The sequence below is a fragment of the Scophthalmus maximus genome, chromosome 3 (genome assembly GCF_022379125.1).
Source record: "Scophthalmus maximus strain ysfricsl-2021 chromosome 3, ASM2237912v1, whole genome shotgun sequence".
NCBI classification, from domain to species: domain Eukaryota; kingdom Metazoa; phylum Chordata; class Actinopteri; order Pleuronectiformes; family Scophthalmidae; genus Scophthalmus; species Scophthalmus maximus.
In genome coordinates, this window is record NC_061517.1 from 28733464 (window position 1) to 28755000 (window position 21537).

Below are 21537 nucleotides of genomic sequence, written 5' to 3' on the forward strand. Positions count from 1 at the left end.
AACACAAACTCATACAGTCTATGTAGTGTGTGTGTGTGTGTGTGCGTGCGTGCGTGTGTGTGTGTGTGTGTGCGTGCGTGTGTGTGTGTGTGTGTGTGTGTGCGTGTGTGTGTGTGCGTGTGTGTCCTTTCCAGTATTGCATATCATATGTACATTGTTCTGTACAACTAACAATAAATTGTGACTTTCTGTACTGTAACTGTGTCAAATTACTATGAATATTTCAGTGAAATAACTGATATATATAATATATAATATATATATATACATTTTCTTTAAGCGTCTGACCCAGCTCAGAGCTCAAGGTGAAGAACACACCTTCTTCACTAAAAGAATTTCCGTTGGCCCTTTGTCGCCCCAACATTTTGAACCGACATATTTTCCAGCTGTGCGAACACAGTCATGCCGTGTGTTTCACCAGCCCTCCCTCAAGACCACACTTCAAAGCAAAGACCACTTCAGCAGTTTATATGAACTTCATGATGAGCCTTTATTGATTAGACATGTGCAATAGGCGTCACACACATACACACACACACACACACACACACACACACACACACGCACACGCACGCAAACACACACACCACTCCTTTTCCTACAGCATTTGTTCTACACTTAATAGCTTTTCAACCCATACCCCTATTGTGCACACACACACACACACACACACACTCTTCTCCAAAGAACAATAAAAAGGTGGTCAAAGAACGATGCGATTACAGCAGTACCCAACTAAAACAGACATTCGCCAAGATGCACTATCTATAATTACTTACCTGGCCTCGCTTTATTCAGCTTTAGCAAATGACTGGAGTGTCTTTTGGGTAATCTGTGTGGTGGAGATTAATCCGCACAGTAACTGATGCACGCCGTATGACTTCGGTCCAGTTCTTTTTGTGCAAGAAGCTACCGCGGCCTCACTTTTTTCCGATTTCAAAAGCCGCTCTCCCAGTCGATGAGCCCGAGTCTTTGCGGTGCTTATCCCTCCGTTGGCTTGTCCCTCGGCACGTTGGGTGTGTGTGCCTCGGAGTGATCAATGCACAGCTACAGCTGGTTGAAGGGGACCAAATCCATTGAACAGTTGATTTGGTTCCATTTTACCAGCTTTAGCAAAGCATTTAAGGGGAGGGTCAGGTCCGATAGGTGACGGGGAGGGGGTGGTGGTGGGGGACGAGCCTGGGATGGAGGCCTGGAAGAGACAGAGTGAGAAGCAGGCAAGGGATAAGAAAAAGGGACGCCTAGGCGCATATGGAGCATCGAATAGGCACTCATTTGTATGTGCACGTTGAAACACACACACACACACACACACACAAGTACACCCACACACACGTAGACACGTTGTCAGCAAACAGCCATCGATTATCGGGGGAGACGTTGTCCTTGAGAGAGGGAGAGCACATGTTCCTGGTGAGTAGAAGCAAATTTATACAAAAAAAAAGGGGAATAAGAAGGAAAACGAGGGAAACAAAGATGAAGGAAGGGCAGAGGGTTTTGTGTGTGTGTGTGTGTGTGTGTGTGTGAGAGAGGGAGAGATGGAGAAAAGAGAGGAAAATCCATGTGAGTGATGAAGAAGGGATGAGGAAAACCAGGGAGCAGGGCCCGCAGAGATGAGAGGAGTCGCATATAAACGATGGTCACAGACAAACTTGGGGAAACAAGGAATTCATCACCTGACTGCCAATACCGCTAATGGGACGGCAGGAGGATTAACTCTCGCGCCACGAGGAACGTCTCAGGCTTTTTCTCGCACCTCTCTCCGGTCAACCCTCTTCCCTCTCTCTCCTCGCCCCCGTTTTTTCCTCCCTTCCTCGCTCGTGTTTCCGTTCTGCCCCGCTGCGCCTGGCGGCACACACAGATGATGCGCTCAGCGGTCCTCCCGCTCAGCCGCCGCGCGTCCTTGTTGCAACTCACTCATTTCCAGGTTCAATTAGCCGAGCTAATCATTTAATCATTAGGAAATAAACTGTTTGAGCAGAGTCCAGGCCCCGCGGAATCCGAGCTATTGATATTTTCTGCATGGATATTTATTTCATTTCCCACGACTGTCTGGTGATAATAGCTGAATACATTTTTGCTCTTAAAAGCTTAAAGTTGCCACGTCTAATATTCTTACAAAACTTTGTTTTATGTTCATATCAAGGACGATGTGAATCTGATTATCACATGAACGCAGCTCATTGATTTGGTTTCATGGCCCCGCAGCCTCACCTGTTTCTCATTCACATTAGAGAGGTAATAACTAGCTGGTGAACACACCATAGGCCGTAAATAAAGATGGACGATGTGTCTCCACTTCCTCACACTGTAAAAAAGTTAAGCCAACGAGGGCGCTGCCATCTTGCGCTTTTCCCGTCGTGAAGAAAAAAAGGAGACTGGAGAGGAAGGAAGAGGGAAGTGGCACACGGAGAAGGAACGGACGAGCTTGCATGGCCTGAATTCTCTACCTGTCCCAGAGCTGCTGTTGTTCTACCTCAACATGCAGCACTGCAGTGTGTGTGTGTGTGTGTGTGTGTGTCGAGTGTTCTGTGCGTCCAACCATATAACCTGTGTGGAAGTTCATGTCTATTTTGGATCTTTTAGGGTTTGAGTCTGAAAGTGTATAAATACCTTTTTGTGGACAGTGACACATTTACCCCACAGTTAGAGCGTGTGTGTGTGTGGGGGGGGGGGGGGTATTGCTCGGCAGATTCGCTGTGAGTGCTCAAGCGCGAATATCAACTTCAGAGGAGAGGGCGCAACACATGAAATCCTTTTCATAGCCGGATTTTCAGTAGATTAGGGAGAGAATCCCTTCGCTACGCCGCCTGCGCTTTGTTCCGGTGATCTGTGGCCCACACACTCATCAAACGGGCGGCCCTCCTTCACCCATGCGCACCTCCACTCAGATCCCACATCACACGGAATCATCGCGCCCGCAGTGTCTTATCATTAACCTCGCTCAGGCGCCTGCGGAGGGCTTCGCCGGGAGGGTACGCCCGCAGCATTCATCTGCCAAACTACAATAGGTAAAGGTGTTGCGCGTCGGAGAAGTTCAGCAGCGCAACGGGCCCAGGGAAGTGGATTGTACGTAGGTCATAGTGCTGCATGTGTGCGAGCTCTTCGTCGAGTGGGCCGGCTACTGAACGGTGCCCCTCTATCGGGTCGACTGCACGGTTGGAGATAGGCTGGCTCCTCGTCTATTCTGGGACGGTGCTGTCCGTCGCATTCCTGCCCTTATATTGGAGACAGGGGGGAGGAGCGGATGAGGAGGGTTGGGGACAGCTGGACGCCGGCAGGGAGAGAGAGGAAGGGAAGTAGTGGAATAGACAGTCAGGGAGTCATGGGGGGGGGGGGTCAGTGGGACGCTTTGAAACCGGTCCCCGCAGTGGACAACGTCCCTCTCGCACGCTGTGATATATTCATTTCAGATTTATGGCACGACGGCGGTGGCCTGCGCTAGTACAACACGCCGCCGCCGCCGCCGCTCCTGCCATCGCTCACTCAACCTCCTCACTCGCCGCATGCACTGTGTCTCTGACTATTCCTCTCAGCTCTCTCTCTCCGAGTGGCTTTCAGCGACTGACTGACCGACTGACAGCCAGGTCCAACGCCAGAGGGCCGGGCCCCCGGAAACCTCTGAGAGCATCACTTCCTGTCGCGTCAACATCGCCGGCCACAGTATCTCTCGTCAGTCGTGACGCCGCTGCGACCAAAAGCCCATTAAAATCCACTTAAAACTTCCCCTAATCTTCTGTAATGCAGCATTGAAATGAGGCGGATTTAGACAAACCGTCCTAATGAAGGCCCCCCGTGCATGTCGGATGAAGATGTTTGCCACTTGGTAATTAGCTTAATGCAAGGCGCACTACAGTAATGAAACAAGTTGACCTGCAGTCGGGCTGTAAACTTTATCTTCTGTGGCTGGCTGTATTCTTAATTACCCACTGACGACATGCGGAGGGGGAGACGTGGGGATGCGTGTGTCCAACTGAGCGCAGGCGTTCAGGGCGGATCTAAATCTACTCGACTGTGATGAGCGTTTGCCGGAGTGGCGTGAAGTGAAAGTCCTTCAGAGCCCAGACAGTTACTCCGGGCCTGAGGCGCGTCGTTAATGGGCTGGTGGTGGCTCGGCACCCCCCTTCTCCCCTCTCTCTCCCCCCAAAAGGCCCCTTGTCATGAGGTTAGCAGTGCTAACGCTGCTGCAGTCCACTGCAGACACCGGCTGGGCTGGCTCCTCTTCCACCACCAGCCCCTCCTCTCCATCCTCCACCCCCCCGCTGCATTCGGACGTGAGCAGCGCCCAGCGGCTGACTCAGCGCTGTACCCGCGCCTGATTGGTTGATCAGAGGGGGAGACAGGAGTGTAACAGGACCCTTTATCCTCTGCTCAGCCGCTTTCCTCGCTCCCTTACTCTCCGCGAAGATAAACCACGTCTGTCGGACAAAAAGCAATAAAAAAAACGCTCCCTGACCTTGTGCGGCTGCTCGGCTCGGGTGTACCGTACAGAGTGGCCACCGCTTCGGTGCGGCGACGGTCTCCGTCTGTATCGGCAGCCAAGCCCTCTCAGGGTTACCGATGGTATCTCTGGAGCTGCGTCCATACTGTTCATAATGTGCAGTATCTCCTCACACACAAGCATACGAAGGGGGGGTCACCTACTTGACCTTGTGCCCATATTTCAATCCAACCTAACCTCTCTCCGGGTTGGATTTGATTATAACATCATGACCGGTTTGGATTCAGGTCGTTGAAATGTCTCCTAACGAGATCTTTAACTACTCTGCAGGACGTCATTATCAAGCGTGTCTCATACTTTGTGATCGTTGGCGTGTTTATCTCCCTCGGCTCTTGATTTTACCTCGCAATGATCTAATCCTCAAAGCGGTTTTATTCTTTAACCTTTTAATCCAACGCCAACACCCCCAAGACGATCAATACCTATTTAGATGATATATTTAATTATATCCCCTTCTCTCTCTCACTCTCTGTCTCCCTTCCACCACTACACCACAATAAAAGAAAAGGGACCAGGGTCTGTTTCCTTTGTAACTTTAACCTGACTGGACTCTTGGGGACTTTGTCTATTTCTTTGACTACAAACACATTAAAGTAAGAAAGATACACTGCAAGTGTCCTAAATGAGCCGTTTTACCGAGTCATTTCAGCGAATGTGTGTCCAGTGTGTGTAGGAGCTGGACCAACGTGCAGCATGTGCAGGAGTTGTTTAACCAGCCCCTCAGCCCTGTCCTCAGCGCAGTGGCCCGCCATCAATAACTGTAATAAGATTATAAAAAAAAAATATGCACAGGACAGACCTCATCCCAGCCCACACCGCCGCACGGGATTAAATGTGAAGGAAAAACCCTGAGATGTAGCTTTCCGAAAAACGAAACGGAAAAAGATTCTGGCGACAGCCAGTGTGGTGCTAATTATCTGCTCATAAACTCACATAAGGATGTTAAAAAAATGCTAAGTCCTGCGCACAAGGCCCGTCACTAAACTTCTTGGCGGCGTAGGACAAAGGGAGATAAACGGAGACGGCTCGGATGGAAGGAAATGACAGGACAAGCCTCTGTTGCTCGAGTGAGAGGGGATCAGATTAGGGGGAATGAAGGGCACCGCGGAAGTTAAAAGAAACAATTTAAGATGTGCACGTTCGTCTTCTCTAATGGAACTCTCTGACGTCATCCCCACCTGATCCACATGCAGTGGCTTGCCAAACCGCAGACCCGCCTTCTGTCTTCACCTTTCTCCCTCTCTCCCTCTCTCTCTCTCTGTCTCTCTCTGTCTCTCTACCTTCGCAGGCTGATTCTCATTCTGAGCATGATGTAATCGCAGACCCCCCCCCCGCGCCGCCACTCCCTCCATCCCCTCCGCACTTTTGTATTTTAGCTATGCATTCATTACAGGCCGCGAGAAGGGCCACAAAAGGTCGTGCTTGATATACGCTCTATCGTGAAACCCCAAAAAAGTCCACCGCTGTTTAAGTCAGAAAGGGCATCGGGCATTAAGAGATATTGACGGCTGACACCACTTCCTCATGTGCGACCGCTCTTTCCAGAGAGCGAGAGGCTTCGTTGCGGCTGATCTGTTTTTTAACTCGGCACAATTGGGGATCGAAAGAGGCCCGAGCCAGTTAGAGCCATCTAGATTAGAATCTGTGGCGGTGTGTGAAGACACACGTGTCAAGGCGGCTGGGTGTGATTAAAGTGCGTCAACAAAGCTTTCTCGGCTTAAAGGCGAAATACATTTTACGGTGGATGAAGACAGAGGAGTTGGATGGAGCCGGACTACAGTGTGGGCCTTTTTATTGATTTTCTTATCAGCTGCTCAGAGACGAGATCATTTGGTCCGAGTTAAACATTAACACGCGACAGAACGACGCGTTTGCTTCACCAGTGGTGAAAAGCATTGGACCTAAAGCTGCACTTTGAGCGCATTGTTTCGGTTTGACAGCCCGCTACCTTCACGTGGTCCGCTGTCACAGCTCGCATCGGTGTTGTTCCCTGATGCCACAGAGCCCATGTTGACAAAAAGTTGTCATTAAAAGAAGCTGTGAAATAAAATAAAAATATATATTGCACTACCAAACAGCTGATGGACAAAGACAACAGCTAGTTGGTGAACAGACTAGAGCAGTTAGCAGCTAAACAACCAAATGGAATTGGTGGTGGAGACCAAAACAGAGCTGAAAGGAGTCAATTACAGACTCTTAATATTCATTATCCCGGATTTTTTTTGCCGCACACACAGAAGCGACCGGACTGTAACGGAATATTCGCAGATTTTTACAAAACGTGTGCATCAGATCTCCGCACCTTATCCCACCACTGTGACGAGAATATGTTTAGAATATTGGACTTTTCTTCCATCTCTCTCCCCTGTTTCTTTCCACTTCCTCCCCTCCTCCTCAAGCGACCTCGCTGCCCGGACCTGATCGCCCCGATGCTCCGCAGGCTGGCTGTGGTCCGGCCTCTCAGCGGTGTCCAGCCGCGCTGACCACTGGAGACGCATGAAAGGAGCTCAGCTTTGACAGATAGCCATGATGCAACACGGGAATGTATTGTGTTGTGTGACACACACAACTTCCTGGTCAATGCAACCCATTAGAGGGATTCTTTTTTTTACCCCAAATACCAAATACCACTGCCTGAGTCCACGTTTGGCCTTTCTTTTATGGCATTTCCTTCCCTCCCTTTTTCCCCTGTCTCTCACTTTCACTGTACACTGTGTCCTCCGGCCTCCATGCAGGATCAAAAAGGAGACAAGCCTTTTCACATTGGAGGGTTGGGGGATAGCCCCACTCTCCTTTTAAAAGACATAAAGCTATAAAAAAAATAAAAAGCCTAAAGTCTACAGGACACAATTACCAGCCCTGACTCTGGAGAGCTACTTGCTCCCGCTGCTGGTACTTTTCAGACCTGAAACCAGATTTGATTCAATCAAGGTGTGATGTGCTGATGTCGCTGGATGTGACAGGGAAAAACGCTTTCACTTCACGGGGTTGGGATTCTGCGGGGGGGGGACCATAACCACTACAATAGCCTCAGGCTAGTACACATCCCACTCATGCTGTTCACTTAAACCTATAGTTTCTACAGTAGCCCTGCTGCTGATGCAGCACTGCTGCGGCTGTGTAAAGCCCAGAGTTACAGATGGTAATCCGGCTATCATATACTGTAATAGTCTCTGTGCAACAAAATGGAAGCAATTATCTCAAAGCACACAGCGATCGGTGGAACAGATCACAACGCATAACTCTTTATGGGTGTGGGAGATTTACTTTCGCTGACTGACTCGCTCTCGCTCTCTCTCTCTCTCTGTGTGTAATTCACGTTCATTACGAGCCCACACTCTTCCTCTTTGGTCCACTTTGTCTAATGATCATTAGTTCCTTGCCACCTCTTGTCAGACACGTCCCCTCACATTTGGATTTTTCTAAAGCAGCCTTCGTGCCGCCGCCGCCGCCGCCTCCATTCTACCCTTCCCTCTTTTTGTCCTTTACCTCGTCTGACTCCAACCCTTCTTTATTTTAGTTTCCCCCTCTCTAGCGACGGGTTCTGGGCGGTGAGGCTGATGACAGAGGAATGCTAACCAGCCCCGTTCCGATGGTGGGGGGGTCGATCGCAGCCCAGCCCCTGCCTGACTCAGTGCTCCGCCGTGTGACTGACAGACTCCCCCGGCCGACCGGCCTGTTTGTAAGCAGCTGACACGGCCAACGACTGTTTGCTGCCTTGCCGGCTGCTCCGCTCCTCTCCCTCCTCCACCGCCCCCGTCTCCCTGCCTGTGGCCGGCCGGCCGGCACTCTGCACTGGTGCATGCTGCACCCAATTACTCTCTCTCCTTCTCCGGTAGACCGGCGGGAGCCCGCACAGGGAGATGCTCGCAGAGGGGAGGTGGATTCAACGTGCACAGAAATCACGCCCGGCCACATGAGAGCTGGTGCAGATGGATTCAAAGAATACCTGATGTACGTGTCAGAAGGCCAACCTCCAAAATATCTGACGTCTCAATGACGTCGGCTTTCTTAAAGTCTTTACCGGATGAAACTAGAGCCGCATCTAATTCGTTTTCGGTCACTTTTCAAAGGCCAAAAAGCAGCGAGAAACGGCCCCGCGCTTCGAGCCAAATGCCGACACCAGCATCCTGACATGCTCTCAGCAACAACGTCACATCCTGATGCGAGGTCAGTGGACATATTCAACATCTGAGCTGCGGACAAACCAAGAAAACAAGCTTAAAAAAGGTTGATCTGTTTTCCTGGATGAAGCCTTGACAACCTAGAGTGGTGGTTCCTACATGAATTCAAATATTTTCTCAAGGTTAAAAGGGTTTTGTTATTTCATTAGAGATTTTTTGAATTCGTGATTATGTTTCTATGATTTTAAAATGTGCAACGCTCTCTGTTGGAACATTTGAATCCCAGAGGCGTCTTTACCTTACGTTGCCAATCAGATCTGTCAGTGCACAACCACACCTTCCCGACGAGGCAGATTAGCTACATGTTTACTCTTACACTGAATCCTAAAAAGCGAATTGCACATGGAAATTGCTTATTTTATAAAACCAGATTTCAAGAGTTCCCTGAGTTTTCCCAGTGAAACCCCCTCTGTCACCCAGTCTTCATTCTCTATTCTCACCACCGGTTATGGAAAAAACCAATGTGCCCAGGAATACATTAGATTCCAAGTTGTACCGCTGAAACTCCACGTTATATTTTCCCTGAGATGCCTCTCCAGGCAATAAATGTTAAAAAACGCTGCAGGAGACGGGTGCGCGCGCTCTGAGGTGGGGGCTACGTGAGAGGAACTAGGTCAGATACTGTGTATTCTATAGCCCCAATGTATTTTGTGCTAATTGAAAATAAATAGGTGTGTGTTTATTGCGGTGAAGGTGATAGAGCATAGTTTACTGTATGTTGCTTTAGAAGAAACAATTAGAGGAGGCGGCGCCTTTTTTGATGTTTTTTCTGGTCAACTGACAATTACTATGTCGTAAAAATTGTAAATGTAATGACCTTATGAACACAGACAGAGTGTAATTACAATATTAGGATGACTGTAAACCCTGGCAGTAATTATGAGGGTGTCAACGTGAGGGGAACCTGCGGGCGGGCGGCGTAGAGGCGGAGGGGGGGGGGACACAACGCCCACCACCATCGCCGTGCCCTTGTTCCTTTAATTACTTCCCTCTGCTTCACAGCTTCACTGCATAACAATTATCCCGCGCGTTCATTTGCAGGGAGCGGACCCTCGCTCCGCGTATCGCACCGCGGCGGAGAGGCCCTCCGGTGTCAGCAACATCATGTACATTGATGTACAGAGAACCCTGGTGGGAACCATTAAATTAGACTAATACAACTGTCTTTTATACCCCCCCCCCCCATCCTACCCCACCTCTGCACCATAAACAATGCACAAGTGCTGAAACTGCCCGTGGCGCTGCTCACTCCAGACGTGAAGGGTTTTAGTGTTTTTTCCTCCCTGCATCCCATTTTCGTGTCTGGCAAAAAACATGTTTTAAAGAAGAGAAACAGTTTAACAGGAGTAAATGAGGGAAGATAAAGTGCAAAGTGCTGCAATCGTTTCCAAATCGCGGTGGTGTCCTGCCACCGTTCGAATCAGTGACGCACTGCTGCAATGTGAGGTTCTTCACCTCTGAGCAAATTGTTTGTGGCTTTGGCGTGTGCTCTCCATTTGGGACCGCACAAGAGTCTCTCACACACACATTTACACAGGCGGCGGGGAAGGGGTTGGGTCTATCGGAGTCTAATTCAACCAGATGTCTGTTTAATTGATTGAAACAAATTACCTCAACATTGATCCCTGTCCTGGCGCAGCGACCGATCGCTGTTTGGAGGCACACAGTGTGTGTGTGTGTGTGTGTGTGTGTGTGTGTATCTACAGCCCGGTGATTCGGCCCTCACCCATTCACGGAAAAGGTGTGACTTGATCTCAGAATGATGAATCGTAATTCGGTTTCTGATCATACTGTGTGTTTGCGCCATCGACTCTCGGGTTCCCCTCTGAGCTGATGCACCATCATTCTCCCATTAAAGCGCTGGGCCGATTCCCTAATTGACTTTTGAGGCTGATAATTATGACTAATTCATCAGGTTTCTGAGGCCATTTGCTATCAGGGCCCTATCTATTTTCTTTTTTTCGTCTTTCATCCGTTGTCATCTGTCTTTTTTTCTTTCCTTTTTGTTGTTGAGAGTAATTTGTCCGCCATGGTTTCAGTGACAAGTCCACCGCCCGGCACACATGTTCCATCTCTAATAAGCTCCCATCGACACGGACACGCCGCTGTAATGACTGCGTGCATGAGCAGTTTGCCCGTGTAAACTGTGAAATTACACATTTACTTTGGCTCTAGCTCATCGCTGATACACCTCAAATAAATGCAACTTCTACAGCGGGAGAAACAAATCAGGGCGCTGCTGCTCTCAGTGCAGATACATTACCTCCATGTAATGTGTACATATTACAAGATAGAACATAAACAGCGGGATAAATCAATACTGTGGCTAGCATTGCTGGCGTCGACGGCATATAATGTATTTGTTCTCCTGCGACCTCGCCGAGCGTTTGCGTGTCTGCGTGCGCATTCAATTTACATCACAGCGGAACAAGTGGCGCAATCTGCGCCTGTTTTTTTTCTTTATTATGTGCGAGCCGGTTGTTTGAGGGACGACTTTGAGGGGGTTCAGATGTGTGCGTTCCCCCCGGGATTCACTCTGGAGACATAAACATAGAAGGGGATATAATAGACCGAGTCTGTGTCCTTGTGCCGGGGCGAGACGACACAAACATTTCCACTCCAACCGCGTCCGCCTCAACTGCCATTACTCTTCGCCACCGTTATATTCTGCGGATTTCTGCCGATGCACACTTACGATAAACATGATTAAAAGAAGAAAAGATCCTGACAATAAAGTCTGACGCTTAATGTAAAAAGAAAAGCCGACCTTTACAAGCCTCCCCCCTGTCCTCTGTCGCACACGTGCAGTGCAGGTAAGTCCCACCGTCAGAGAGAAACCGAACTCTCACGCACATGGGCCTTAAAAGTTCTCATATTTTCTTTTTCCATTACTGCGCAACCGGTGCCATTTAAATAACACCACAAACATATGCCATCAAAAAAGTCTGTGTCTTCTCCAATTTTGTATTCGTATGAATTGTTCCCGTCTCTGGCACTAAGCCATCGCAAATGTCACGTTTCTGCACAGGACCTCATGGTGCAAACATTATTTGCAAATGAACGTTTCTTCTTGTTGTCATTTTTTGGTCATATTTACTCTTGCTGCTAATCTTGGTGCTCCAAACGGCCCACATTGCTCCAATGCAATCCCCGAAGTTTGTGCAATGGGGAGTGCACACGAAGCCCATCTCAACCTTTAATTACCTTTTTTGATGTTTAATGATGAGATGGTCACTGGTACAGGTACGTCGTGATGAATTATTGCTAGGAATTGAGAGCTTCCGAGCATGAGTTTTCATGCATGGGACCTTTTTGCTGTTTCCAGATCTAAACCCGCTCGCGATTGACCCTCGTGCTCCATCGGCGCAGACGGAGAGTGGCGAATCAAACGCTCGCAGGTTACAGTCAATGTTCCACGCGACTGATCTGTCTGTAACTACTGCTAATCCCCTCACTGGGCCTGTGGATTACTAGCTCTGCCTTTGCCCCTCGTGGGGGGAAAGCCTCTCAACCAACCAGTCAGTCAGGCGGCTCGACCTGCCTGCCAAGGAGAGCGGGGAGAGGGGGTCAGGGGGAAGCCCTGAGAGGAAGCCCGAGGCCTCTGAGAGTGTGTGTGTGTGTGTGTGTGCGTGCAAGGATGGCTGGCTCGTTCGAGGACGAGGTAAAGCGGTGTCGCTGGTTTACTTATAGTGCACCCCCCACCACCCCCACCCCCGGTCGTCCGGCTTTGGCTGTCTCAGCGCGGTGCCGCAGTCAGCATTGTTGCATATTTAATGTCCTGATGAGAGCTTCCACCTGCTGACATAGGCAAAGTGACAGAACAATACCCACCCCCCAACCCCCCCTCCAAACACACACATATATATTTATATATACATCCACACGCACGTGCACAGCAGCCATGAACACCATCATCAATCCAGCCTCGCCTGATCTCACACGCTCACTCGCCACAACTGCCGCTGCTTCGCCATCCCACCTCAGTCCACGCTGCTCCGTCGACTCCCCTTTAGTCCCCCGCCCCCACCCCTCCCACCTCCTCTCTCACCCTCGGCGCTGTGCCCTTCTCTCTCTGAATTCTCCCACAGTACGACGACCTTTCCTTCTGGCTCTTACAAATCACGGCGATAAATCGTCCGACATAAAAACATACACGAGCTCACCAACACACACTTTATGTTTTGGGGCTGGGGGGCTTTATGAATATGTTCCCTGCTGAAGTGTGTTTCATGCATTTTTTTTGGGGGGGGGGTCTCAATTTTCCTCCTCATCCGATCGGCGGCGTCTCTCATATTGATGGTGAATTGGATTTGGAACAACACTGGCTGCGTGTATTATCCTAATGTTTAACAATTCTGCTTGGCACAAAGCACTTCTTCTTGTTTTATATCCCCCTGTCAACACACACAGTTTTTTTCTCATACAGTAAGATTGGCAGGAAATGTAATCCACGTGCAGGTCCCAGTCAGCCCAGCAGCTCCACCAGAGTCAACACACCCCGGGGTGAACCGCGCTGAAACTGGCCCGAATAACAGCGTAACAGGGACAGGTAGACCCTAACTGGGTCACGTATAGTATTTATATACAAAGTAGGCCAAAATCCATACGCTAAAGCTGGCACAGTTCTTCCACCTTGTCCCAAACCACACCTGGATTAGTCTTTGTTCCTGCATGTGTACATCACATACGTACTGCATCAGAGATAAAGAATTATCACACTGGGAAAGTCGGGGAAAATGAAAAGAAACTACAGACATGTGTGACACCTATGCTTTCTGCTGGCTCAGCAGGCGGAGAAAGACCTCATGTAGGCTGACATTGTGGGTTTGACTCACAACCGTCTTCATTAGTCTCTTCCCATTTGTCCCCGTCACTCTCCCCTCCGATCGGAAACTGGAATTAGTGTCGGGAAGAGGACACGGTCTAGTTGAGCTGAAACGTGCTCCGTTGAATGCGGAGAGGAGAGGTCAGGACAAGCGCGGCCCCGGCTGCAGACAGCGTGACCGCAGCGAGGCGTCTCTGCTTCTTCCTCTTCTCTGACCATGCTCTCGGACCACGCTATCCATTAGCAGGCATTTAATCACCGCACCATTTACTGGAAACGGCTGTCTGTCTCTGGCTTGTGTGTGTGTGTGTGTGTGTGTGTGTGTGTGTGTGTGTGTTTGCATGCGTTTTGATGCATAACCAAATTCATACTACCCAATCTAAAAGCCTGACAAAAATAATAAGGTGTTCTTAAAAATCGTCGCCAGCAGGGTGCAGAAAGTGCGTCCGCTTTTTCCGCAAAATAAAAGGGAAAGAGATATCCCAAAAATCTATTGCGGGCCATAGGGGGAAACTGCTGACTGGAGACTTGCGGCTGCGTCTACAGTTTTCTACTGTGAGCATCTCTCTGCAGCAGCAGGCTGACTGGACTCAACCGGGCCACACCAGGGCAGGAAACACACACACACACACACACACACACACACACACACACACACACACACACACGAACACACATGCATTAGCTGTGCATATAGAAAATGCCTATAGGACTATTAAGTGGAAACACAAGACATGCACATTCTCCTCCAATGAGTTCCCGTACGATGAGATTCAGTTTGCCAGCTCAGGTAAGTGTGCGTCTAAATATTTCGACTTTCATTCAGATGCGGCGCTGTCAATTTTCCCAACCTGGGATACATACTTCTTTACATTCCATAGTTGCTCTTGTTCATATGGGCATATAAAGAAGTATGTCCCCCAAGCCGGCCACTGTCCTTGGTGGCGCATCAGGCCCGCCCGCCCTCCTCCTCCTTCCTGCTCTGTACCCCCCCCAAAAAAATACACCAAACACTCAATGGAGAGGGGGGAAATGTTGAATCAGGATCCACACACACTGAAGGAACATAACCTCCCCCCCTGATCCCCCACAGCGTCAGGGTCCCACTGGACGTCAGGGACTAAGACGGAAGATTCAATTCACACAAATGAGTAAACGCACAAATCGAAGCTCAGGAATTAAACACAAATGTCAGCAAAAAAAAAGTTGAAACAAATACACACTGAAGGCCTGCTGTCACGCTTCAGACGACTTCTCTCTCAGCTTTAAGAAATCACTGGTTTACACTCACCGATTTCAGAAGTCACATTTCACTCAAAACATCAAAAAACACCCCGAAAGAACAGGTTTCAAAAAGCCCAAGTGAAGCTGCAGTGTTACAGCGTAACTCCACTGTCTGCTGACCATGGGTCAGCTCTGCCTTGACATACTGTACATCATGATGCACGCGATTCACCTTGAGTGTCACGCTTGGAGGTTCATCTGCGGCGGTGGAGGGAGGCGGGGGTGAGGGTGAGGTGGGGAGCAGGTTGGGGCTGGTGGTGGTGGGGAGGGGGAGGGGGAGGGGGAGGGGGGCCAATGGCTGGTGGGGATGAGAGGAAATAAGGGATATGTTGCACTTACCTACGGGCAGATGTTGGCTCAAGACGCCCCCTCCCCAACCCCCCACTCTCTGACTCCCCATCCTCCCCTGCTCCAGCTGGGCCGATGCACCAAAGAGAGGAGGCAATAAAGCGAGAGAGCGCAGAAGAAAAGGGAGACGGGGGAGAAGAAGTGCTTCGCTCTCTTTTCTCTCCCAGGTGCTGCCTCTGCAGTCTCTCTCTCTCTCTCTCTATGTGTGTGTGTTTAGCTTCTCTCTCTCTCTTTAACATCCTCACTCTGATCCTCTCTCTCTCTTGCTCTCCTTTCCCTATTCACTCCATCTTCCTCACACTGAAAAACTTTTGGTCCGGCACACAGCCACTGGTCCCACCAGTCCTCCGCCACTGACAGCAATTTCGCTTTCCCCCCTTCTCTCTCTCTCTCTCTCGCTCTCTCTCTGTCGTCCCTTGCCCTCTCTTTGTCACACACACTATATACCATGCTATGCAGTCTCCTCCTGACTGCCCACTCCCCTCTATATAGCATGTGCTCTTTTTGTCTCTCTCTCTCCCCACATCACTCTCTCACCCTCCTACTTCTCTTTCCGTCAAACTACAGGAGCGTTACGGCTCCACGCCGAGCAGACGGCACGGTGACGGTGAGGTGGAATGGCATTTGTGGCGTGGCACGAGGACAGGTACGAGGTGGAAAGCAGGCGGGGCAGACTGAAGGAATGCACGCACACACACACGCACACACACACACACACACACACACACACATCTGTCAGTCTGTACATGTATGTCAGCATTATGCGTGCATGTGTGTCTATATGTATTTTCATACGTCTTCCACTGCCCTTGTTGCTTAAGTGAACCCCATTCATCTGAGACCCCCCTGCTCTCTCCCATTAGACTCAGTCCCTGATCCACGAGCAACGCCAACCCCCTCCCGTCCCCCCCGCACACGCACACTGACACACACCTCCCCGCCCTCCTCCGCTGTCTCCCGTCCCCCGTCCCCCTCCTCCCACCCTGTCCTCTCAGGGATCAATACCAATTTATAGGCAAATGCACAAAGGCTGAGTCGTGCTTTTAATGAATTGAACCATTGCTAACGTCAGGCATCTAATGAAGCCTCTGAGGGAAGCATGCGAGGGTTACTGGGAGTGTGTGTGTGTGTGTATAACAGGTGAACAGCTGTTACTGTGACACAGTCTTCCAACTGGGCTTCCCCTTTAAATATTTAATACGACTAATATGAGGTCAGTTATGATATAGAGCATAAACTGACATTCAGAGCTAGTGGAGAAAAGAAAAGGGGGGGGAGTGAGTGTGTGTGTGTTTGGTGGGTGGGGGTGGGCCCCCCAGCATGCACTGCTCCTGTAAGCATTGCCAAACTGCAGTATCAGGAAGTCCTTTTCGTCTTTGGCCGTCAACCTTTCACCTTGAACGGCGAGTGCATCCAATCAACTGTGTGTGAGAGCTCACGCTGAGACTGGAGCGAGGACGTGGCACAATAATCTCTCCACTACTGTTATAGTAACAGTGTGTTATTCAGTGGACAAAAGAGGCATGTTTCTACATGAGCGCGGCCCCACAGTGAAGTGGAAAATGGATAGTCCACTTGTGCTTGAGCGTTTCCACTCGAGTCTCCTAGCGCACAGGTACGGCATACTGCAGGTCCTGCGCTACATGAATTGACTCTGGTGTCTGAGTGTATCAACTGCACCCTCCAAACAAATGTGAATATGTCAGCCTCTGTAGCAAACCCCCCCCCACAAATGGCCCCTTTGTGTGATCCTACCACTGTGTAACCAGTGCCATGGGGGCTGCGCACATCGGCCCTGCCCGCCCAGTAATTAAACTAAAAGTCTCTTCCATAAATCACACTCGTCTTCTCCTCTCTCTCTCTCTTCTCTCATTCCTCCCCTCTTTTCTCTCCAGCGATGGAAAGAAGGTTTTGTAAATCACTGGCCGGGGTTGGTGAACGAGGGGGGGGGGACGACAGGCTCCAGGCCCGGCACTACGCACGGACACATGTCAAAGACTTGAGCTGCCTCTATGGCCTCCATCGTCACGATAATCCCGACAGGAATCAAAACTCTCCAGAGAGAAATGGACAACTGCTTATCAGATTGCAAGATAAGGTGTAGTGTGTAATATGCGCCCGCACCGCACGGTGGTACACAGCTTCACAGGGAAGGGGGCGAATCTGCCAATCGTCCGCTGTGACTTCTGTAAAACCTCACAGTAGAGTGTTGCTACGAAAGGTACGTTTCATCCCAATGAACCAGTCGGAAGCAGAAAACAAAAAAAATCCCTAAACCTTGTTCCTTTCTGTTCACTCTCAACATTCGTGGTCGCTGCAGTCATACTTACACCGTATAAAGCCAAGTTTCACACCCACTGGTTAGACTGCGTGCTAGAAAAAGAAAGACAGAGAGATTCTCTTCAAACAGCTGCGCGTCTACTATAACTACAGCTACAACCATGCGGACTGTCCCCCACAGGGCCGGGTCTAGGACACCCAACACCTCGCCACCACCGGCAATTCACCATGAAGCCTGTCAGGGCTCCGGATGCTTGACAGACAGCTGACCGCCGTTGATCTCCCTGGTATCTGCTAACTGGGTAAAATTAGCCTGGACAGCGAGAGAGAGAGGGACGGGAGCACATGCACGACACTTTTAGAACCTCGCTTCCACTTTAAACCTCCCCCCTGCTCGCTGCCTCTCCGGAGAGCGACACGTGTGTGAGTGTGTGAGTGTGTGTGTGTGTGTGTGTGTGTGGCCCGTCTATAGATAGAGCCGAGGCCCCAGTGGGACGGCCACACGGACGCCGAGCGGGGCCACATTAGAACATGCGCATGTAGCGTTTCTACTGACGAACCTCACCTGTCCCGCCTTTAAATATAGAACACTGCGTTGCACCCTGTGCCCCTGCACCACGACCCGCCGCTGTCATGTGGACGGGATTTACGCTTCAAGGCAGCTATACTGTCTGAAGTGCCACAAAATATTTACAAGGAAAGATTTATGAAAAAAAACACACAAAAAGTGTTGTGGTGGAGAACCTGAGTGGAAATTATATTTCATGTAGAATAAAACAAAAAAAAAAAGTGCCTTGGAATAATGAACAGCGCATTCGTGTCAGGTCAAATAAAATCCCGCTGGCACGTGGGAAAGTGGCAACGACTTCGGTTTGCTACCTCTATTTGACAACTTGCTCTACTTGCACTGGTGTAAATTCATTTTCACAATTTCCCGTAAGCAACCTCACATTCTTGTTAAAAAATGATATTTCACTGAACATCAATGCGACTGAACTGGCTGATGAGGAAACACGCCCGCGTGTAAATAGCTCGGAGACAACCCTTGACCTTTTAACCTCATGTCAAATGTGTGGAATCACAGGCTGCGGTTGCAGTGCGCTCTCTACTAACACATTTCGAAACAAGGAGTGGGCTTTTAAAGAACATTGGAAGAAGCCCACCAACTCATAAACTGTCTGTTTCCCAACAGAGCAGCTAAGGAAGAAGAAAAAAAAAACTGTACTGTGTGCGAAGGTGGCTGGGACACAGCACTCAGACACATGAGTACAAACACGTACATGTTCGCAAATATATGCAGTGAGTGAGAAAAAAAAAAAGGAAAAGACAAACATCTAAACACAGACACGTTCCCCACCTACCGTAGGAAGGGCGATCCAGCGAGGGATGATGGCCCATGCAGAGTGAAGCGGTGGCTGCAGGCAGACTCTCTCCTCCCTGCGAGCTGAATCAGCGATGGAGAGTTTAAGGATGCGGAGAGGAAAAGAGGAGGGGGGGGGGAGGAGGGGGGGGGAGGAGGAGGAGTGAAAAGAGAGGTAAGGAGAGACAAGAAGAAGAGGGTCACAGGACTGGCAATGCAAAAGGAAGAGGGGAAAAATTATATAGGACCGAGTGCATGTAGAAAAGAGAGCAGGAATAAGAGCATAGATGTTTGTTGAAGAGGATTCGATTTGTCGTGATGACTGGGCAATGAGATGCGTCAGCCAGCAGCTGCCTGTCCCTCCACACCACGCCGGGCCATGTAAAGTTAGGAGGAAGACAGCTGATCAGACTGCCAGAGAAGGAGATGGAGCGAGATAGTGAGTGCTGACAGAGCTGAAGGACAAGTCAGGGGGAGGGACGCGGGGAGGGTGGGAGGGAGGGGGCTGAGAGAATGAAAGAGTGAGAAGGGAGAGATTGTGGGTGAGGGGGAAACAAGGAGAGTAATGTGAATTAAAGGATTCAAATCAGACAAGAGGGAAGGGATGGTAGGAGAAGATGATTACAGAGAAGAGAGTCGTGGAAAAACATTACATGTATGGAAGAGTGGGAAGGAAGGGAAGGAAGATGGAAGCAAATATAGAAGAAAAAAAGAGAAAAGGACAGGATAAAGCATCGCGGAAGGCAACGAGGGGAGGAACAAAGTTTGGATGGGTAAAAGATTAGGCAAATTTACAAAAAAATAGAAAGGTGTCAGCAGTAGAATTTGGAGCGTTACAAGTAAACTTAATTATCTCTTACTCTTCTTCTCGTCTTTCTCGTTCGCCTGCCCCCATATTCCACTTTCTCGATATCTTGTCCAGCAGTCGGTGAAAACACTTTGTCCAAAGTACAGAGATGGAGGGAAGACTTGAAAAAAATTCAACAATTAGACATCAAATTGTTGGCACGGATAAAATAAAAAAAAAGCTTCTCAAACAAAAAGGTCAACTGACACGCTCACAGGCAGCATTTGCACATTGATTTTTTCTCAGTTTGAGTGGCAAAAATAGCCGAAAGCAAGTTCGAATAAATAAAATGCGACTGGGGGGGAGCACACCAGAGGTTCAGTGGGATCAGAGGAAACCCCCACCATCCCAGGGTTTTTATACCAAGGTAAGAACCAGAGCCGCGCACCCATCCACCAGCCCGCCCGTGCAGCCGTGCTCCACGGCCTTATTTAGTGAAGCATGGCAATAAATAGCCTCCCGAGTGCTGCTGGGGGTGTCTGGGTTAAAGTGGGAGGGTGGGTGAAGTGGGAGGAACAGGGAGGGGAAGACCGAGAGGTGAGGAATAGGGGTGTCAAGGAAGGCAGGGGGTGGTGGTGATGCAGTCACTTTTAATCATCCCCTCTGCCGTTTGACTACTCCGGTCTGAGCTCGATTTACATTTCTTTATCGTGTATCTATTTTTTTTCTCTTGTCGACTCTCGGTGTGTCACATTACTCCTCTGCTGATGATACTCAATCTACTCTTCTTACAGTCTTGTCCGCACCATTTACATTTGCTCATTTGACAGACGCTCTTATCCAAAGTGACGTACAACTGAGGGACAACACTAAAGTTTCAGTATAGGAGAGCTTGTGGTAAGTGCCCAGTGCCGAATCTGTTCAGTACGTGTAGGAGATCAGGCAAAGACGTGCACCAAACAGTAAGAGCAAGTGAAGCATGTAAGGGCGTTCGAGGTGTTAGGAGAGGAGGTGCTCTCAGAAGGGATGTGTCTACAAGAGGTTCCTGAAGATAGAGCTGGATGTCCCTGCTCGGTTCGCTTTTGGTTACATCGTTCCACCAACCAGAGAACCACAAACAAGATTGCAGTCTGGACTGTGATGACTAGTGGGGAGGGATGGCAACGCCAGACAACATTCCTTGGAAAAAAACAGAGGGGCCGCAAAGGAGAATAACCCGTATGACTGAGTTCAAGTGACTGGGTGCGGACCCATGAGTCTCTCTGTGGGGAAGCATCAGTGAGGTGGGGAGGAAGCTGGTGGAGGCCGAGCACTGGGAGGGACATGTGCCCTTTTAGGCTGATCAGTGACCAGATGCCGCCACGGTCTCTCTTTGTCCACCATGCTTTTCCTGCATATTTTGAGACAGTATGTACATGACAGATTGGTAATCCTTGAGGCCACACAATTAAAGTCCTCCAACTCATACGACAAACTATGTTGAATATTCTTTTATACAACCTAATCGGCCATTTCCTAAATTAGCTCCTCTACCGGTGACAGGAGTTATGCCACAAATACCTTTCCCCCTTTTTTAAAAATGTACCAACGCATGGTTAATGAGCTTGCAATTGTACGGTTAGGGTTATGGTGACATGGCAGAGAATCAGCAGGGTTACTTTAATAGAATGTAGGCAAATCCATTGAAGTACACCAACTTCACGGCCTTACCAGTTCTACCGCTGACCTCTAGCGGCTGTGTACATTACGACCGCTAGAGGTGAGCAACGACCTATCTGGTCATTTGTTCAAGCAGCTTTGGTGGAGGACAGTCTATTTCATAAATATTACTATGAAGCTGAATCTGAAATCCGTTAAGGCAATTCATATTTTGGATGGTGTGACATCAAACTTTCCTTTTCCCTCTCAGCTACATGAATTTGAAATCCAAACCAAAGTAGATAAATGAAATCAAAAAAATCCCGCAGA

The 21537-nt window shown here is 49.4% G+C and overlaps 1 long non-coding RNA gene across 1 annotated transcript; it reads right to left on the reverse strand.

Annotated features, from left to right (window-relative positions):
• Nucleotides 1-465: 465 nt before the first annotated feature.
• On the reverse strand, nt 466-20019 carry LOC118317546. The gene is made up of 3 exons (XR_004795452.2): nt 19643-20019; nt 18784-18866; nt 466-1192 (listed from the first exon to the last, which is right to left on the reverse strand). It is a non-coding gene; the product is annotated as an uncharacterized LOC118317546 (long non-coding RNA).
• Nucleotides 20020-21537: the final 1518 nt, after the last annotated feature.